This window comes from Myotis davidii, unplaced genomic scaffold, assembly GCF_000327345.1.
Source record: "Myotis davidii unplaced genomic scaffold, ASM32734v1 scaffold265, whole genome shotgun sequence".
In the NCBI taxonomy this organism is placed as follows: Eukaryota; Metazoa; Chordata; class Mammalia; order Chiroptera; family Vespertilionidae; genus Myotis; species Myotis davidii.
In genome coordinates, this window is record NW_006296627.1 from 4,846,231 (window position 1) to 4,864,884 (window position 18,654).

The 18,654-nt window shown below is 40.8% G+C and overlaps 1 protein-coding gene across 4 annotated transcripts in view; it reads right to left on the bottom strand.

Annotated features, from left to right (window-relative positions):
- CELF1 (CUGBP, Elav-like family member 1) overlaps positions 1–13,389 on the bottom strand; it is a 64,451-nt gene extending 51,062 nt beyond the window's left edge. For 3 of the 4 annotated variants that reach the window (XM_015569551.1, XM_015569547.1, XM_015569550.1), the window contains exon 1: positions 13,306–13,378. The gene's annotated coding sequence lies outside the window, so the exon portion shown is untranslated. Of the gene's footprint in view, positions 1–13,305 lie in introns of all 4 variants that reach the window. The other variant, XM_015569552.1, reaches the window with a different exon arrangement.
- Between the last annotated feature and the right edge of the window lie 5,265 nt (positions 13,390–18,654).

Consider the following 18,654-nt stretch of genomic DNA (forward strand, 5'->3'; position numbering starts at 1 on the left):
ACAGGACACAAATGACAGAAATGGAGGACAGCAAACTACTGGATGTAGAGTTCAAAACCACACTTTTAAGGTTTTTCAAGAACTTTATAGAATCCGCCGATAAATTTACTAAGACCTTCAAAAAGACTGGTGAGCCAGCTGATAAATGTAGTTAGACCCTCAAGAAATCTAGTGAGACCCTCGAGGTTATGAAAAAGGACCAACTAGAAATTAAGCATACACTGACTGAAATAAAGGATATTATGCAGAGTTTCAACAGCAGACTAGGGGATCGCAAGAATCAAGTCAAAGATTTGAAATATGAAGAAGCAAAAACACCCAAATGGAAAAACAAAATGAAAAAAAAATCCAAAAAAGTCACAACTCTACCCAAATTAAACTTAATAGAACTACAAGTTAGCTATTCTCACTCTAGCCCGTGCACTAAAAAGCTAGTCATTCTACTTTTAACCCAACACTAGAATGAGGCAGCTAGTGATAGGTCTGAAGAATAAAGGTTGCTTCTAGATAGTCCACTTGAGAATTGGATTGCAAGGAAAAATATGAGGTATAATATCTTAATTCAATGGCTTTCTCTTCAGTATATTTGGAGGTGGAAATGTTGCCTGTGAAACGAGCCAACCCATACTGATGTCATGGCATTCCTTGACCTTTGAAGTCTGATTATATTCTGTGGTGTAACAGTTCTATTGAGTCTTCACATTCCCATACACTGATACACCCTCATCTTTTTTATTCCACAGTAACATGAACACACATAATGATTTAGCAGTCTTTTTCTAACTGACTTTACAATATGACTTCTGCTTGATGTTCCAAAGTTTAATCGTTTGATTATATAAACCCTGGATTATTCTTGCCAATGAAAGCAATTGTCTTTATTTTCATGACAAAGAGTAAATTACTTCAATACTACTGAAACATGGCTTCATGGGTTGTGCAGGTAAAGCATTTCATATTTTTAGCTGAACAATTCATTTTATGTTTATTATAATTTCTCCAGTGCTTTGCCGGGATAAAGAGGAACATTAATAATCTGAACAATAAAGATTTAATTTAAAAAAAAGAGTTAAGGAAGCTAAAATTCTGCTTTAATATCTTCAGTAATAGTCTGGCACTAGCAGAGATAAACTAGTAATTTCAGGGATGCTCATGGACTTGTTATTTGCCTTGCAGCTCTTTATCATCAATAAATGAATTTGTTGATAGTGACCTGCAAAACCAAAGTCATATAGTCATTTTCATAAGGAAATTCTAAAACTGGGTTAGACTGATTCATGATTCAGTAATATTATCTAGTAATATGCAAATTAACCATCGCTCCATCACAATTGCATCATTGCAGGCTGGACTGAGGAGGACCACCCCCCGCCCCCGCACAAATTTCGTGCACCGGGCCTCTAGTCCTAAATAATATTCCAAATGTTACGATAAATGTATACTGTCAGACTGCAATATACCCTACCAGTCAGATTCTAGTCACAATGCTTTCTAATCCCAGTTTTCCCAATTACTAGCCAGGTAACTTTGGGTAAGTTGTTTAATTTCTTTACACTTGTTTCCTCATCTGTAAAGTGGTTATAGTTATAGATCTGCCTTACAGGACATTTATTAGAATTAAGGGATTTACATAGCATTTAGACAGTACCTGGCACATGAAAGTTCAATAAATATTTCCTATCATTATTCCAGGTACTAAGGTTGGTGCTTATGGTGAGACAGGATGAGTCCCAAAAAGTTTTATTCTTTGACAAGATGATTAATAAAGATATTATGCCCTTCTTGGCAACTCTTGGTACCCATCTGGCATGGCTCAGTGGTTGAGCGTCAATCTATGAACCAGGAGGTCACGGTTTGATTCCCGGTCAGGGCACATGCCCAGGTTGCAGGTTCAATCTCCAGTGTGATGCGTGTAGGAGGCAGCCCATCAATGATTCTCTCTCATCATTGATACTTTTCTCTCTTTCTCCTCCCTCCCTTCCTCCCTCTCCCTCCCTAAAATCAATAAAAATATACATATTTAAAAAAAATAAAAGGAAACGTGGAATAGAGATGTGCTAGCTACAGTGTCCTTTACTGAGGTTGAGCTATAATATTGAAGAGTTGTCACTGAGTTTAATCTCCAATGACATCCCCTACAAAGAGTATACAGTGATTCATGGTAAAAATGGGAAAACATTAGTAGGATGGTAAAATGAGATGGGTACCAAGAGCTGCCAAGAAGGGGAAGATGAAGCCTATTTAATACCACACTCAACAGAAAGGCATTTAATACACAGGACCCAGGAGAGTCAGCACCAGGTCTAGGCCCTAAACAAACACATACACCCAAGGGGCAAAACTGATTCCTAAGTGATTCAGAGTCAGAATACATCAGCAAAATAGCAGGGACCTCTGCAACCATACCACAGCCACAGGAAGGGGCTGCCTCGGTGAACATGTTTCTCTAACATCTGAAGTCCTTTTCTCTCCTCACCCGCCACAGTTACAAACATGTGCAGAGAACTTCTCATCCCACTCAGCTGACAAATTCTATTCCCAAGTCTGTATGCTTATGACTCATGGGGGGTGGGGGAGGGGAGTAAAGTATAAAACAAACTTGAATTTAGACTTAAGTTGACTAAGAGTGAGGAATTCATTTCTATCTAATCAGAATATCTCACAACAAATCAAGAAAGTAGCCTTTAAAAATATAGTAAGTAACAAACTCAAGACAGTTTGGAAAGAGCCTGAAATCTGTCTACATGTCACATCCCCTACTATTCCTTAAACAGACATGACACCAAAACACACCGCAAGCCTTCTGTGTAAGGCCCAACGTTACAAAGCACTCTGCCTCAGTACAAACACAGCACAGGCCAAAGCAACAGGGTGTTTCCCACAGTTTCTGTCCCAGCAAATGGCCAAGTTAAGAGGCTTCAGCCCCTACTACACAAAATCATTTCTTAAGGGTGCAGAGGTGTCTCAGCCTTTTCTGCTCAAACCTACATCAGGAAATTTGTATGCCAGGGAAGGAATTAATTTCCATCCCCGGAGAACTGACCTTTGTGATCAGTAGGAGAAAAAAAAGGAAAAAATACCATACACACTACTATTTTAATGAGAACTCAAAGACCATTTCTGACACTGTATTTTACCAACTTGGCATCCTCTCTCTAAAACATATTTTGTTAAAGAATACAAATCTTGCCTCCTCGCCCCATCCCAGAAATTCTGAAACATTCTCTATAATTTATAATTGCCAAAACAAAACAAAGCCAAACAAGTCACCTCTTTAACTTGAAAATCTGAGTCCTCCACAGAAATGTACACAGACAGACAGATGGACGCATGCAAGAACACAGACTTCGAGCCCTGGCTGAGCCCTGAGCAGGCCTGAGCCAGTATGGGTGCACAGGGCAGCCACACAGGCCTAGCTAGTGGGCTGCGCCTGCTGTTGCTGTACAAATATAGAAACCTGAAAAGTGGAACAGGAGCTTTAGCAGAACAGATTTTGCTCAGAGAGGGAGGAGCAGAAAACCAGAACAGCTTTACCCATACATGGTTGCTGAAAGGGGGCATTAGTGAAAGCCCAATTATCTCACACACATGCACTCTGTTCACATGCTCCAGACAAAAAACAGAACCATGCAGGCTGGTACTTGAAGGAAGGTTTGAGAGATTGTATTTCAATCAAGGAACTTCCCAATAATTTCAGTCACTTACACCAAGAATCCCTCAGGCCAGGGAAACAGAAAAGACATTGTAAAAACTTTACTGGGTCAGATTCTTACCAGCTCAGCAGTATATGTGAGGCTTAATTTATCATTTAAAATCTGAAATTTAACACAAAGAAAAGTTACTGGTATTTCCCGTATTTGTGAATGAGCTTAATCTTTACGGACCGCATACTGTTTTCAGAAAGAAGGTCTCACTCCAATATTCAGACTATATTTTGGGCTCTCTTTTTTCTGGTAAGAAGTTAAAATAATGTCTGATATAATATAATATTAAAAATGTATTTCCCAGGATGCAGGCTTATAAAATGTACTTATATTCCCAAAATTACTTTGCTTGGAACAATTCATTCAGATTTATCTCAATGTGAAATATATGAAAAGCCCAATTTCTGATCAGAGTGAACGCTCCAAAGATAAACACATGGCTCTGCCCTGGTCAGTGTGGCTCAGTTGGTTGAGTGTAATCCCATTGCATGTTCGATTCCTAGATTACAGAGTACATGTCCCGATTCTGAGCTCGATCCCCAGTAGGGGGCGTGCAGGAGATAGCCAACTGATGTTTCTCTCCTGCCCTCTTCCTTCCTCTCTCTAAAAATCAACTAAAAAAAAATTTTTTTTTAATACACGGCTGAGCCCTAGCTGGTTTGGCTCAGAGTGTCAGCCTGTGGACTGAAGGGTCCCAGTTGGATTCCAGTCAAAGGCACATGCCCAGGTTGCAGGCTTGATCCCCAGTAGGGGGCATGCAGAAGACAGCCGATCAATGATTTTCTCTCATCATTGATGTTTCTATTTCTCTCCCTCTCCCTTCCTCTCTCTGAAATCTATACGAATAAAAGGGTAATATGCTAATTAGAGCAGACATCCATCCATACAAAGCCACAGCGGCTGTGAGGGCCTAGGGCAGGCGCTGCGCGGGAGAGGCAGGCCGCAGCTCAGGCTGCTGCAGTGGCTGCAAGGGCCCAGGGCTCAGGCAGCTGCAGCAGGGTGATGGGGGCTGCGCCTTCCCCTGATTGGCCAGGGTACCTCCCGCAGAGGGAGGCCAGATTGTGGCTTAGGTGGAGGCAAGGCAGAGGCAGTTAGGGGCGATCAGGCCAGGAGGGGGTCAAGGTAGGGGCTCTCAGGCCCGCAGGCAGGCGAGCAGTTAGGAGCCAGCAGTCTTGGATTGCAAGACGGATGTCCGACAGTCAGACATCCCCCAAGGGGTTCCAGACTGGAGAGGGTGCAGGCCAGGCTGAGGGACCCCGCCCCCTCGGGCATTAATTTCATGCACTGGGCCTCTAGTCAAATATTAAAAAAAAGAAACGCACAGCTGAATGGATCAAATGATTCTGTGCTTTAGCTCTTAATGAATCAACCAAGTACTTCACACTGTCTATATATTTTTATCTATTCAGTATTATATGGGCTACAGAACAAATATACACCATACTATCAATTAACCCCAATACTTACTAGTATAACCTAATTCTTGGATAAGATAACAAGAGATAATAAAGGCTGATAGTATATGACTAGAACTAAAACGTGGAGTACAAACTATAAATGCTATGCAAACAGAAAGACTGAGGACAGACAGGCCTACACCCTCCAGGGGTTCTACTTACCAGCACACTCACTAAGGGAACCTACAGTTATCTTAAACTAGAGGCTCAGTGCACGAAATTCATGCATGGATAGGGCCCCTAGGCCTGGTCGGCAATCAGAACCAATTGGAGCCTTCTGGCTGCCGGCCGGGGGCCTTCTTTCATTCCGCGCTGCCCCCTGGTGGTCAGCGCATGTCATAGCAAGCGACTGTCATAGCGAGCAATCGAACTCCCAAGGGGACAATTTGCATATTAGGCATAGATAGATAGATAGATAGATAGATGTGAGGATATAGGATTTGGACTACATGATTTCTAAGGAACCTCCATTCATGAAATGTCCTTAGCACAGCGGTTCTCAACCTGTGTGTCGCGACCCCTTTGGCGGTCGAACGACCCTTTCACGGGGATCACCTAAGACCATCCTGCATATCAGATAGTTACATTACAATTCATAACAGTAGCACCGTTATAGTTATGAAGTAGCAATGAAAATAATTTTATGGTTGGGTCACAACATGAGGAACTGTATTTAAAGGGCCAGAAGGTTGAGAACCACTGCGTTTAGCACATAATTTAAAAATGTAAAGTAACTTAAACCTAAAATGTTTCACAGTAGTATGAAATTAATATCACACTGTTCATGGAGGCAAAACTAGTTTTTTTCCCCAACCAAAGAGAAAGCGTATTCTAAAGAAATATACAAATACAATCAGCATCCACTCTAACATCTCTAACTTTCAGGAAAATATTCTTCCATCTCAGAAACCTCTCCCTAGTATCCACTATTTAGAGAAAAAAAAGTACCTGCCATGGAGAAAAAAAATGGAGGAACTAAAAAATGTTGATGCTGATGTACTCTGAGATCCTCAATTACAAAACACTGCTAAGTCATCCAGTCATAAGTGAGCTCCAGAGAAAAGAGCACTGCCCAGCTCCTTTCCATCACTGAGTTGTCTGAAGTATTTGTGTACACAATCCCAAGTTTATGGGGCATAAACACACAAATATACTAGGTAGCCCCCCAACAACACACTTTCCCTAAAACGTAAAGAAAATCCTTAAGATTTTACTGGTTCACCATAATTACTTACTTTAATACATTTTATTAGCAAATTAAACATTTGAAATTTTCTCTTTGCCCCTTATAGGTAATATAGCGGTAATGAACAAAAGATGCTCAATGATAGCACATACCTAGATCTCCTAGTGCAAGGCAGAGCCCCATCCATACCGTTTGATATACTGAAAAGAACACAGCAGGATTCCTACAATAGTGGCACTTTCACGTCCCAGAAAACACAGGCATACAAGTGTTCAACATTTTATTAAAAACCTCTTAACTGTGTATAGTGACTTACATGCTTTAATTTTTCTGAGCAGCCCTGTTACAGCAACTTTGATTCTTCAAAGAGTAGCTTAATGTGAATTGATATGCTATTTTGGTGAGTTAAGATCACAGCTTTAATTACCTGTTATGAACTTTATTAAGGTTACTTAAGTGGTCTAGATGGTGTTGCTCAGTGGTTGAGTGTCGACCCCGTGCTAATAAGAAGTCAACAATTGGCCGAAACCGGTTTGGCTCAGTGGATAGAGCGTCGGCCTGCGGACTGAAAGGTCCCAGGTTCGATTCCGGTCAAGGGCATATACCTTGGTTGCGGGCACATCCCCAGTAGGGGGTGTGCAGGAGGCAGCTGATCGATGTTTCTCTCAAGAGGTCAACAATTGGATTCCCAGTCAGGGCACATGTCCAGGTTTGTGGGCTTAATTCCCAGTGGGGGGCTTGCAAGAGGCAGCCGATCAATGTTGATATTTCTCATCACTGTTTCTGACTCTCCCTTTCTCTGAAATCAATAAAAAGATTTTAAAAAATAATAAGAATGTATTCCAGTATTGGCCAGTATGTTAAGTGGTTAATATCTGCCCGAGCACCAGGGGCTGAGGGTTTGATTCCCAGTCAAGGGCATGTACCTGGGTTGCAGGTTCAGTCCCCAGCCCTGGTCAGGGCCCATGTGGGAGGCAACCGTTATATTTGTCTCTCTCGCATTGATGTTTCTCTATCTCTCTCTCTCTCCCCGCCTTCCCTGCCTCCCTTCCACTCACTCTAAAAATCAACAGAAAAAATATCTTCCAGTGGGGATCAACAAAAAATAAAATAAAAAATAATGTATTCTGATTCAAACTAAACCTAATTTTTTTTGTTTTTTAAATATATATTTTTTTAAATATATTTTTATTGATTTCAGAGAAAGGGAGAGAGAAAGATAAAAACATCAATGCTGAGTGAGAATCATTGATCAGCTGCCTCCTGCATGCCCCTCACTGGGGATCAAGCCTACAACCTGGGCCTTCACCCTAAGTTGGAATCAAACCACGACCTCCGGTTCATAGGTTGATGCTCAACCACTGAGCCATGCCAGCTGGGCTAACCTGAATTGTTTTTAGATGACAAACATCACAACGCTTTTTTCAAAAAAGTTTTGAGCCCTGGCCAGTTTGGCTCAGTGGATGGGGCGTTGGCCTGCAGACTGAGGGGTCCCAGGTTCAATTCCCGTCAGGGTCATGTGCCTTGGTTGTGGTCACATCCTCAGTGGGGAGTGTGCAGGAGGCAGCTGATCGGTGTTTCTCTCTCATCGATGTTTCTAGCTCTCTATCCCTCTCCCTTCCTCTCTGTAAAAAGTCAATAAAACATATTTAAGAAAAAGTTTTGAAGCCATTTTACCACCACTACAAGCTCTTCTCAGGGGGCTTACAGGAGAGAATAATTCCTTAGATGTGCTTAGAGATAATCCACTAGATAATCCCTCTCTTTCCAGGTGCACTTTTTTGTTAAATTTACAGCTTCCAGTTTCCTACTTCTAATCCTATCATGTAGCAAAGAGAGTAACAGGAGACAGGTACACAGGGGGAAAAAATAGAGTATGAAAGATAAGAATGAAGACTGATAATAGACAAAGAAGCTACCCATCCAGATAGCAAGGGGGGATATATAAAAATGGCCACTGCCTAATATCTCAATTTGTAAAAAGTACGTTAGATAACAAGAAACAAGCTTTCCTCTAGGACAGCAGTTGCCAACCTGTGGTCCACAGAACACCGGTGGTACACGAGTTCCAAAAGGTTGGCGACCACTGCTCTAGGACAACAAAAGAAAAAGAAAAGTGTCTGCTACTGAACCATTTTAGCCTAAAACTTTTAGGTTCTCATGGCAACCTAAGTCATCACACTGCACATACTGTATATAAGGCACATATTTAGAGGCTTAACTAGTAAACTCAAAATGTGACATATGTGCAATGTGGGCGACAACATTATTCTGGGAACTTTAACTTTAAAATCTTCCAACTTTTATTTTGCAGCCCCAAAGATGATATAATAGTCAACTATGCAGAAGGTACAAGCTCAAGGAAGAAGAGATACAAAGAACATAAATAGAAGCAGAGATGAAAGACAAGAAAATCCAGGCTATCAGAAAAAGTTTCTGAACACAGCTCTCCCCCACTGTGAATCAACTTGTAAATGGAGGCTTAAAAAAACAAGATTGCTAGTGTGGACATATATCAAGATAGCATTTGGAGTACTCTTCAACAAGGCCCAGTCAAAAGAGTAAGACCACAGATCAGACCATTTTGTAAATGTGGCACTGACTGCAAGGCAGTCTGAAGAGGTTGATGTTCTTTTTTTTTCCTAGGAGCTCATGGAATGTAGCTGTTTAGAATCAAGAAGCAGTATCAGAGCCAAAAGGATGGCTGTGGGTCATGGGAGTTGGGGAGGAGGGAAGCAGACTTTAAGAAAAAAGGTTTGTTTATCCATGTGCCTACTGATGAATATTTGGGTTGTTTACAGATTTTGGCTACTACAAATACAGCTAATATGTTTGCATACAAAAATTTGTCTGGACATATAACTTCATTTATTTTTTTAAAATATATTTTATTGATTTTTTACAGAGAGGAAGGAGAGGGATAGAGAGTTAGAAACATCGAGAGAGAAACATCGATCAGCTGCCTCTTGCACACTCCCCACTGGGGATGTACCGGAAACCAAGGTACATGCCCTTGACTGAAATCGAACCCGAGACCCTTCAGTTCGCAGGCCGACGCTCTATCCACTGAGCCAAACCAGTTAGGGCTATCTTCATTTATCTTGGATGAATATCTGGGTATGGAATGGCCAGACTCTGTAGTAAGTCCATGTTTAGCTTTTTTAAAAATATGTATTTTTATTGATTTCCGATAGGAAGGGAGGAGAGAGACAAAAACATCAACAATGAGATATAATCAGTGATCAACTGCCTCCTGCACACCCCTCCTTTGGGATGGAGTCCCCAACCCGGGCATGTGCCCTTGACTGGGATTGAGTCCGGATCCTTCAGTCCAAAAGCTGACACTATCCACTGAGCCAAACCAGCTAAGGCTATGTTTAACTTTTTAAATAAAACTGTCAAACCACTTACCAAAAAAGAAAGGGGGCGGGGGGCAGGGAGAGAAAGGACATGACAGTCTAACACAGGGGTGGGCAAACTTTTTGACTCGAGGGCCACAATGGGTTCTTAAACTGGACCAGAGGCCGAAACAAAAGCATGGATGGAGTGTTTGTGTGAACTAATATAAATTCAAAGTAAACATCATTACATAAAAGGGTACGGTCTTTTTTTTCAATAGTTTTATTCATTTCAAACGGGCCGGATCCGGCCTGCGGGCCGTAGTTTGCCCACGGCTGGACTAACATCATCCTGTCTCATGTCTCACTAGGGAACAAAATAAAGATGTAACATTCAGTTTCTCATTTACTATATGATCCATGGATGGGATACTTCCACCTGTCTGCCCTTAAGAACTCCATTATGCCCTGACCGGTTTGGCTCAGTGGATAGAGCGTCAACCTGCAGACTGAAAGGTCACAGGTTTGGGGGGGTTTTTTGTTTGTTTGTTTTTTAATGTATTTTATTGATTTTTTACAGAGAGGAAGGGAGAAAGAGAGTCAGAAACATCGATGAGAGAGAAAACATCGATCAGCCGCCTCCTGCACATCCCCAGTGGGGGATGTGCTCGAGGCAGCTGATTGATGTTTCTAACTATCCCTCTCCCTTCCTCTCTGTAAAAAATCAATAAAAAAATATATTTTTTAAAAAAGAACTCCATTATAATCCAAACATTTCTTCTAAATGACTTGAAGATGCTATGCTATGAATGCTGCTTTAACACCACATTTTCATGCCACTTTTGCTAAGGTTAAATTACTCCTACTTTTCAGTAAAAACAGTAAACAGTTTAGGTAGCGAACACAAATAGTATCTCATCAGGGTGGTTAACAGGTGTGCCTATTTTCCTAAAGCATTCAAAAGTAAGAACTTTTTGCCCTAGCTCAGTGGTTGGTAAAACTCATTAGTCAACAGAGCCAAATACCAGCCGTACGATCGAAATTTCTCTTGAGAGCCAAATTTTTTAAACTTAAACTATATAGGTAGGCACATTGTTATTAACTTAATTAGGGTACTCCTAAGGCTTAGGAAGAGCCACACTAAAGGGGCCAAAGAGATACACACACACAAACAAAAGCTAGAGGCCCAGTGCACGAATTTGTGCACCAGTAGGGTCCCTTGGCCTGGCCTGAGGGATCAGGCCAAAACCGACTCTTCAGCATCCCCTGAGCAGTCCCACATTGTGTGAGGGCACAGGCCAGGCCAAGGGACCCCACCAGTGCATGATCGGGGCCAGGGAGGGACCCGGGAGGTTGGCCAGCCAGGGAGGGACCACAGGGGAGGGCTCCAGGGCGTGTCCAGGCCAACTCGCTCAGTCCTAATCAGCTGGACCACAGCAGAAAGCTAACCTACCAGTCGGAGTGTCTGTCCCCAATGGTCACTGCCCCCAATGGTCATATCGAGTCATAGCGAGTGGTTGAGCAGCTTTAGCATATCATTAGCATATTACGCTTTGATTGGTTGAACGGCCAACTGGACACTTAGCATATTAGGCTTTTATTACATAGAATATAAAAAAGTAAACACTAAAAAAAAATACAAACTTCTAAAATGAGACAGTGAATTCATATTCACATTACTGATTACTAGTTTACTCGTTGGTTGAGCATCGACCTATGAACCAGGAGGTCATGATTCAATTCCCAGTCAGGGTACATGCCCGGGTTCCAAGCTTGATCCCCAGTGTGGGGCGTGCAAGAGGCAGCCAGTCAATGATTCTCATCATTGATGTTTCTATCTCCCTCTCTGAAATAAATAAAAATATATTTTAAAAAAAATTATACTACCACATGAAAGGGAGTGGCTACAAAAATAAATCATTCCATTACTCTTATAAGACTGGGCCTCAATAAGCAAGAAAAGTCCAGGAAGATACTGCAGCATTTGGACTATATGGACTGGTCCTGTCCTAGGATGCTCCAAATAAGTGACTGTCTTCACTGAGGTAGCTTGACTCAAGTTGATTTGTTTACAAAAGAGTAAGCATGCAGTCATATCTCTTCCTCTCGCCCTCTCCCCATGGTCTGTCTCTACCTCTCCTGCCCACAATCAATGTGAAGTCTTTTCCCCCCTTAAATATATTTTTATTGATTTCCGAGAGGGGGGAAGAGGGGGAGGGGGAGGGAGGAGGGAAACATCCATGATGAGAGAGAATCATTGATTGGCTGCCTCTTGCAGGCTCCTCACTGGGAATTGAGCCTGCAACCCAGACATGTGCCCTGATCAGGAATTGAACCGTGATCTTTTGGTTCGTAGGTTGACACTCAACCACTGAACCATGCCGGCTGGGCTCTTTTGATACTCTTTAGCTCACAATCATTTCATCACATTACGTTCATTATAAGGTACTTTAAGCTGAACATAGCATTCATCATCTCTTTCCTCCCATCTGTTAAAGAACTAGTTTGCTCCAAATATGGCATTGTCTCCTCAAAGTTCTAGGTTAGGTGGTAACATAATTCTTTTAATGAATTATCTGTCCTGTCATGACTGACACGCATGACTTAAATGGAGATAAACAGGCTAATGAAAAACACTCGGGTCTGATTTTCAACTGCTCTTTACTAAGGGGAGAAAAACAACACATATAGCTTTACAGTGGGAAATCCATGTAAAACTGCATTCTCTTTGAACTTAGGCAGCGGGTTTTTAGGTAGCCCAACCTGAGGAAAGGGGGAAGAGGCAGAGGCCACCTGTCCAGAATATAGAACAGATTCTTTCCCTGGGTAGAAAGTTTCCCTGCACAATCTCTAAGGTCCTTTCCTAACCTCAGAAAATGAGGCTTTATTTATGAAAAGTAAGGCATGGTAAACACAATGCATGGGTGGGGACAACAGAACAGGTATGCCAGAAAATTAGATGGGCTGGAATCCTGCTTCTGCTTCTATGTGAACCTAAGTAACGCATTTCAGTTCTCTCATTTGCAAAATGAAAAGATTAGAGAAAAATCTCTAAAGATTCCAACATTCTGAGACTATGGCTTCCTTCTATGCCTACTTCAGCCACCACTTTTTCAACTACTGCACCTTACTATAATTAGGCAGCTTTTTTAAGCATCTCATTAATGGAACACAGAATTAAAACCTTAAACTTTCTATTTCTGGCTCAATGCAAATGTACAACAGCATTTTATCAAAAAGTACTTAATGCCACACAGTTCTTGGGATACTGGCTTTTCTTTGAACCCCAATGACAGTTACACAGTGACAAGTTGTAAGCAAGGAGGCTGTTACCATGGAGACCCACTAGGATTCCTGGGGGTGGATCCAGCAGGCCTTTTCTTCCCCCTCCACCCCTTCTTCTTTTTCATGTCAAAGCACTGTTTTTTATGTTCTGGATCTGGCAAATTCAGAAAGCCTGATCTGCTTTTTCTTCAGCAAGCTTCCTTCAAGAAATATTACCATGTAATATACAGTTCTGAAGAAATAAAACTGTTCTAGTGATTCTCTTGCAAAAGAGCTAAATATATTCAAGTCTTAATCGTTCCTCTCCCTATTCATAAAAACAATTAAATACAAACCCAATGACATTTCAGTGACTTATACATGCTGCCACTTCTTTCCAAACCATCATATTGCATAAATTATATTATTTAGTATCTTCTCTGTCAAAACTTCCAAGTTGCCAAAACCGGTTTGGCTCAGTGGATGGAGCGTCAGCCTGCGGACTGAAAGGTCCCAGGTTCGATTCCGGTCAAGGGCATGTACCTGGGTTGCAGGCACATCCCCAGTAGGAGATGTGCAGGAGGCAGCTGATCGATGTTTCTCTCTCATCGATGTTTCTAACTCTCTATCTCTCTCCCTTCCTCTCTGTAAAAATTCAATAAAATATATTTAAAAAAAAAAAAAACTTCCAAGTTCTTCAAAGCAAGTTTCTACTCAGGAAGTTTCAGCTTCCCTATATATATATTAGAAATATAACAGACACACAAAATATAATTATAATAAGTCAAAATTATTATAAAATAGATCAAACTGATTAAATGAGAAAAGTATAAGTTTAAATTCCAAGTCTGCTCCAAAGTTACTGTGTGTCGACAAAGGGTCTATAATTCAGGGATATGAACGGCCACTCCCAGCTAAATGTGGGCTGCCACTCAGCTCTCCCAAGACACATTCTGTTGGAAGACACCTTAAGAAAAAAGGTCATTTACAAATCCGATCTGTGCATTTGTTTTTTTCAGAGAAGTAAAGCAGTCAGAATTCAAAAGGAAGATTTCATTCTGTTCCAAGAAACATACAACGTTTTTCTAAGTTGTATGCTTCTTGGAACAGAATGAAGTCTTTCTCTAGGTCTTACTTAGCTCAGAGCAAAGTTACACCAGACAGATGATCATCAATAAATAAAAATAGCACTTGATTTCATAGTAATAATTGAGAACTTCAGCTATCCTAGGCCTGATCCACAATAACTTGCAAGCTAGAAAGTACCAAAAACAAAGCTCAAAAAGCATCCCTGTGCACACCGGTGTGGCTCAGTGGTTGAGCATTGAGCCAAGAACTAAGAGATCACTGACCAGTTTGATTCCTGATCAGGGCACATGCCTGTGTTTCTGGTGGGATCCCCAGCAGTGGGCGGGCAGGAGGCAGCCGAGCAATGATGTTTCTCTCATTGATGTTTCTATCTTTGTATCCCTGTTCCTTCCTCTCTCTAAAAAAATAAAATAAATTTTTAAAAAGTGTCCCTGTACTCATGTCTTTCCTTAATCTCAAATTAATAACCATTAAAAAGCCTAAATATAAATGTCACTAAGATAAAATGAGTTGAAAACCAAATTTTATAACCATATTTTAAAACAGAAATCAAGAATTCACAAGCTCAAAGGGGAAAAAATGATCTAAAGAGATAGGATATGCTATCAACTAAAGGTAAGCAACAGGCATCAAGATATTCCATAGCAGCCGAGACTGGTTTGGCTCAGTGGATAGAGCGTCGGCCTGCGGACTGAAGGGTCCCGGGTTCGATTCTGGTCAAGGGCATGTACCTGGGTTGCCGGCACACCCTCAGTGGGAGATGTGCAGGAGGCAGCTGATCGATGTTTCTCTCTCATCATGTTTCTAACTCTCTATCCCTCTACCTTCCTCTCTGTAAAAAATCAATGAAATATATTTTTTAAAAAAGATATTCCATAGCAACATTGTATCGGGTTTTTATACATTTATTCACCTAAGCTTTCTTCCTGTAGCAGGTCCAAAAGGGTCATTTTTAAATAGTTTCCCAATCCCATTGCCACAATCTATAACACAAATTAGATCAGTAAAGAAGTTTGCAGGCTTTTTAAACTGCACTTGTAAATGTATCCAGAGGCTATTAGAAACAGCATATATTAAAACCAATAAATACATAATAACATGCCCAGCTGGAATGGCTCAGTTGGTTAGAGGGTCGCCCTGTGCACTGAAAGGTTGCCGGTTGATTCCTGGTCAGGGCACACACATAGGTTGCAGGTTCAATTCCTGTCAAAGCACCTTCAGAAGGCAGCCAATGGATGTTTGTTTCCTTCCTTCCTTCCTCCTTCCTGCCTTTTCTTCTTCCTCTTCCTCGTCCTCCTCCTCCTTCTTCTTCCTCTCTCTCTGTCTCTCTGTCTCTCCCCCCCCTCGCCCCTGGCCCTCCTCTCTCTCTAAGAATGTCCTTATGATATCTTTCAAGATTATTTCCCATACATTTGAAAGGAGAAGAGTGAAGGAGAAGCCCAGAGGACATTTTTGCCACACTGGTTTAATATCAGAGTCTAAAAACAAAAAAAGGAGAGACTCAGGTGACAGGACATGAGAGAAGGCAAACCCCTGGATGCTTTATTCATTTTTACTACTGGTTTACAGTTTCCTTGATTTTATTTTTAAATGCATGTCTTGGCCAGAAAAGTAAGAGAGCACGGACTGCCAGCAATATCAGATTCTCCTTTTCTTATTCTCTGGGGCTACAGAAAACAGAGCCAGAATCAGGGTTATCTAAGAGCCTTCTGATTTTGTTCAAGCAATATACAATATGAGGTTTCAAGATCACAGAACTATACAAAGGCTTTTATAGCACAAATCTTAGCCAACTTAAAGTCTTTCAATGGAAAGCTGCTTACTTTTTTTTTCCACCCAGAAAACTCCTTGGAGCTTTAAAGTACTTTATCTTCAAAAAGCAATAATTTGAACAAACAAGAAATTCACAGAATTTCAATTTTAATGTTTTCTTCCTATTCCTAGTCCTTATTACTAATCTATCTCAAAACATAAAAGTGCCATTAGACCAAATATGGACTATTCAACATATATTTATTTAGTATCGACTCTATGCAAAGCCCCGATACAAGCAAGCACTGAGGACTGTAAAACTTCTACTCACAGCATTCAGTTTAATGCTATATACATACTACATGAAGGCATAACTTTGTTCAGGTACACATTTTCAACCACTTGGCCTCCAGTGTCAAGTAATGTCTTCCAGCTTTTTCTACCCTGCAATACTATTCCTTCTTGGTTGTATACAAATCCACATTTCAAAGCTGGCTCTTGTCGCTTTTTAATTCCTGCTCATTCATTAATATTACAGGGAAATTTTACATTTTTCTGGAATAAAGTCTTTCAACTTAAACTAAATGATCACAGGAAGAAAAGAAAAATCAAATTAGAAGCATTAAATTGTCTTTCTCAGAGTTTCCCTCCCTTCTTCATTAACATATCTCAAAGGAAAAAACTCCGCTGTGATGCTCCTATTACAGATCATTTGTGAAGTTATGGAGCAGAGACCAGACAGACTTCATCAACTGGGCACACAGCCACTCACCATTACCCTTTGTTTAAAGTCTCAACTGCCATTCAACCCACATCATTGTATTCCACTCAAGTCCATTAACCTTTTTTAAAAGAGAAAACAAACAGGACACTAAATGTGTTACTTCCCTAGAAAAGAAAGAGACCTAATTCATATGCCTCACAAAAATTCTTTTTTAAAAAAATTTATTTTTATTGATTTCAGAGAGGAAGAGTGAGAGAGAGAAACATCAATGATGGGAGAGAATCATCTATCGGCAGCCTCCTGCAGGCCGCACCCTGGGGGGATCTAGCCTGCAACCCACCCATGTGACCAGGAATGGAACCACAACCAACCTCCTGGCTCACAGGTCAACCCTCAATCACTGAGCCACACCTGCTGGGCCTCAAAAAATTCTTTAAAAATAATGGCTCACTTTAAGTTTCCTATTTGAAAAAGCAGGATTATTTTATTATATGTCTAAAAGTAGTAGTTATAAAAAAAATCTTTAAAACTTGTTAAAAAAAAACACCTTCAATGTTGATCTGGCAAAGCACCAGAGAGAAGCACTCTACATCAAAAGTAACATGAAATTAATATTCTCTAAATAAAACTTTAAAAACAGCCCTGGCCAGTGTGTTTCATTTGCTTGGATGTTATCCCATGCACCAAAATGTTGTCAATTCAATTCCTGGGCAGAACACATGCCCGGGTTGTGGGCTTGATTGCCCATAGAGGGTGTGCAGGAGACAACCCATCAATGTTTCTCTCCCTCTCCATTCTCCTCTCTCTAAACAAACAAACAAACAATAGTTAAGTATGAAGGAGAAAAAAATCATCCATGTCCCAATGCCCAGAGGAAATGTTGGTATTTATCCTTCTAGCTTGTGAAATAAAGTTTTTAGGAGAATTAAAGATTTCCTTAGCAGAAAAAATGTTAAATCAAATGTTGGAGTTTTTAATGGATATAAAGCATCCTTGGAAAATTTTACAGGTCTGGAACTCAAAGAAGTATAAAATAAACAAATAGGCCCAGCCAGAGTGGCTCAGTTGGTTGAGCGTCATCCCGTGCACCACAAGAGATCGATTCCAGGTCAGGGCTTATTTACCTGGGTTTCGGGTTTGATCCCCAGTCAGGGAGCATATGGAAGGCAATATCAAGGTTGAATATCAATGTCTCTCTCTCCCTCCCTCCCTCTAAGCATGTCCTCAGGTGAGGATTAAACATATGAAACAATTCTGTAAGGAAACCCCTACTTTAAAGAGATTCTAATAGCCAATTTCATGGCAAGGGTAAAGTTACAATTATAAAGATCTCATCAAGAAAACTGTCTTTAGCAAACTACAAAGCTCAGATAAGGATTTGTTTTTAAATATATTTTATTGATTTTTTACAGAGAGGAAGGGAGAGAGATAGAGAGCCAGAAACATCAATGAGAGAGAATCATCGATCAGCTGCCTACTGCACATCTCCTACTGGGGATGTGCCCGCAACCCAGGTACATGCCCTTAACCGGAATCGAACCTGGGACCCTTCAGTCCGCAGGCTGACGCTCTATCCACTGAGCCAAACCAGTTTCGGCAGATAAGGATTTTTGGTACAAGACAGTTTACAAAGCAAATAGCCCAAACTGATTAACTCTTTCCTCTACATTACAAACTTTATTTCTCCCTCCCTCCCTAAAACTAGTTACCTACTTAGGAAAAGACCGAGGTGTCTCTATTACAAATCCGATAATATATTCATTTGTATTTTCAGTTTTCTACCAATAGACTCTCCTGAAGTAGACAGTGAAAATGAATCTAGGAAACCACAGTACCCAAGGATTCCACAGGGAACAATAAGCTAAAAGGTTTTATGGGAAGGATGCCTTGTGCAGCAAAACATCTCAAATGCACAAACTGGACATTAGGAAACAATGTCTCATCCCTTAAGCCACAAAAGACACAGGAAAATTCAAAAACAAAATATAACCAAAAAGGGAAAAACAAAAGGAACCCTGAGTTAGTAGCTACTTTTTATATATGGTACAACTAGGCATTTTAACTGTCGTTTTATTTGAACTGCATTACTGACCCATGCGATAAGTAATATACCCATTTTCTACACATGAAAAAAAGGAAA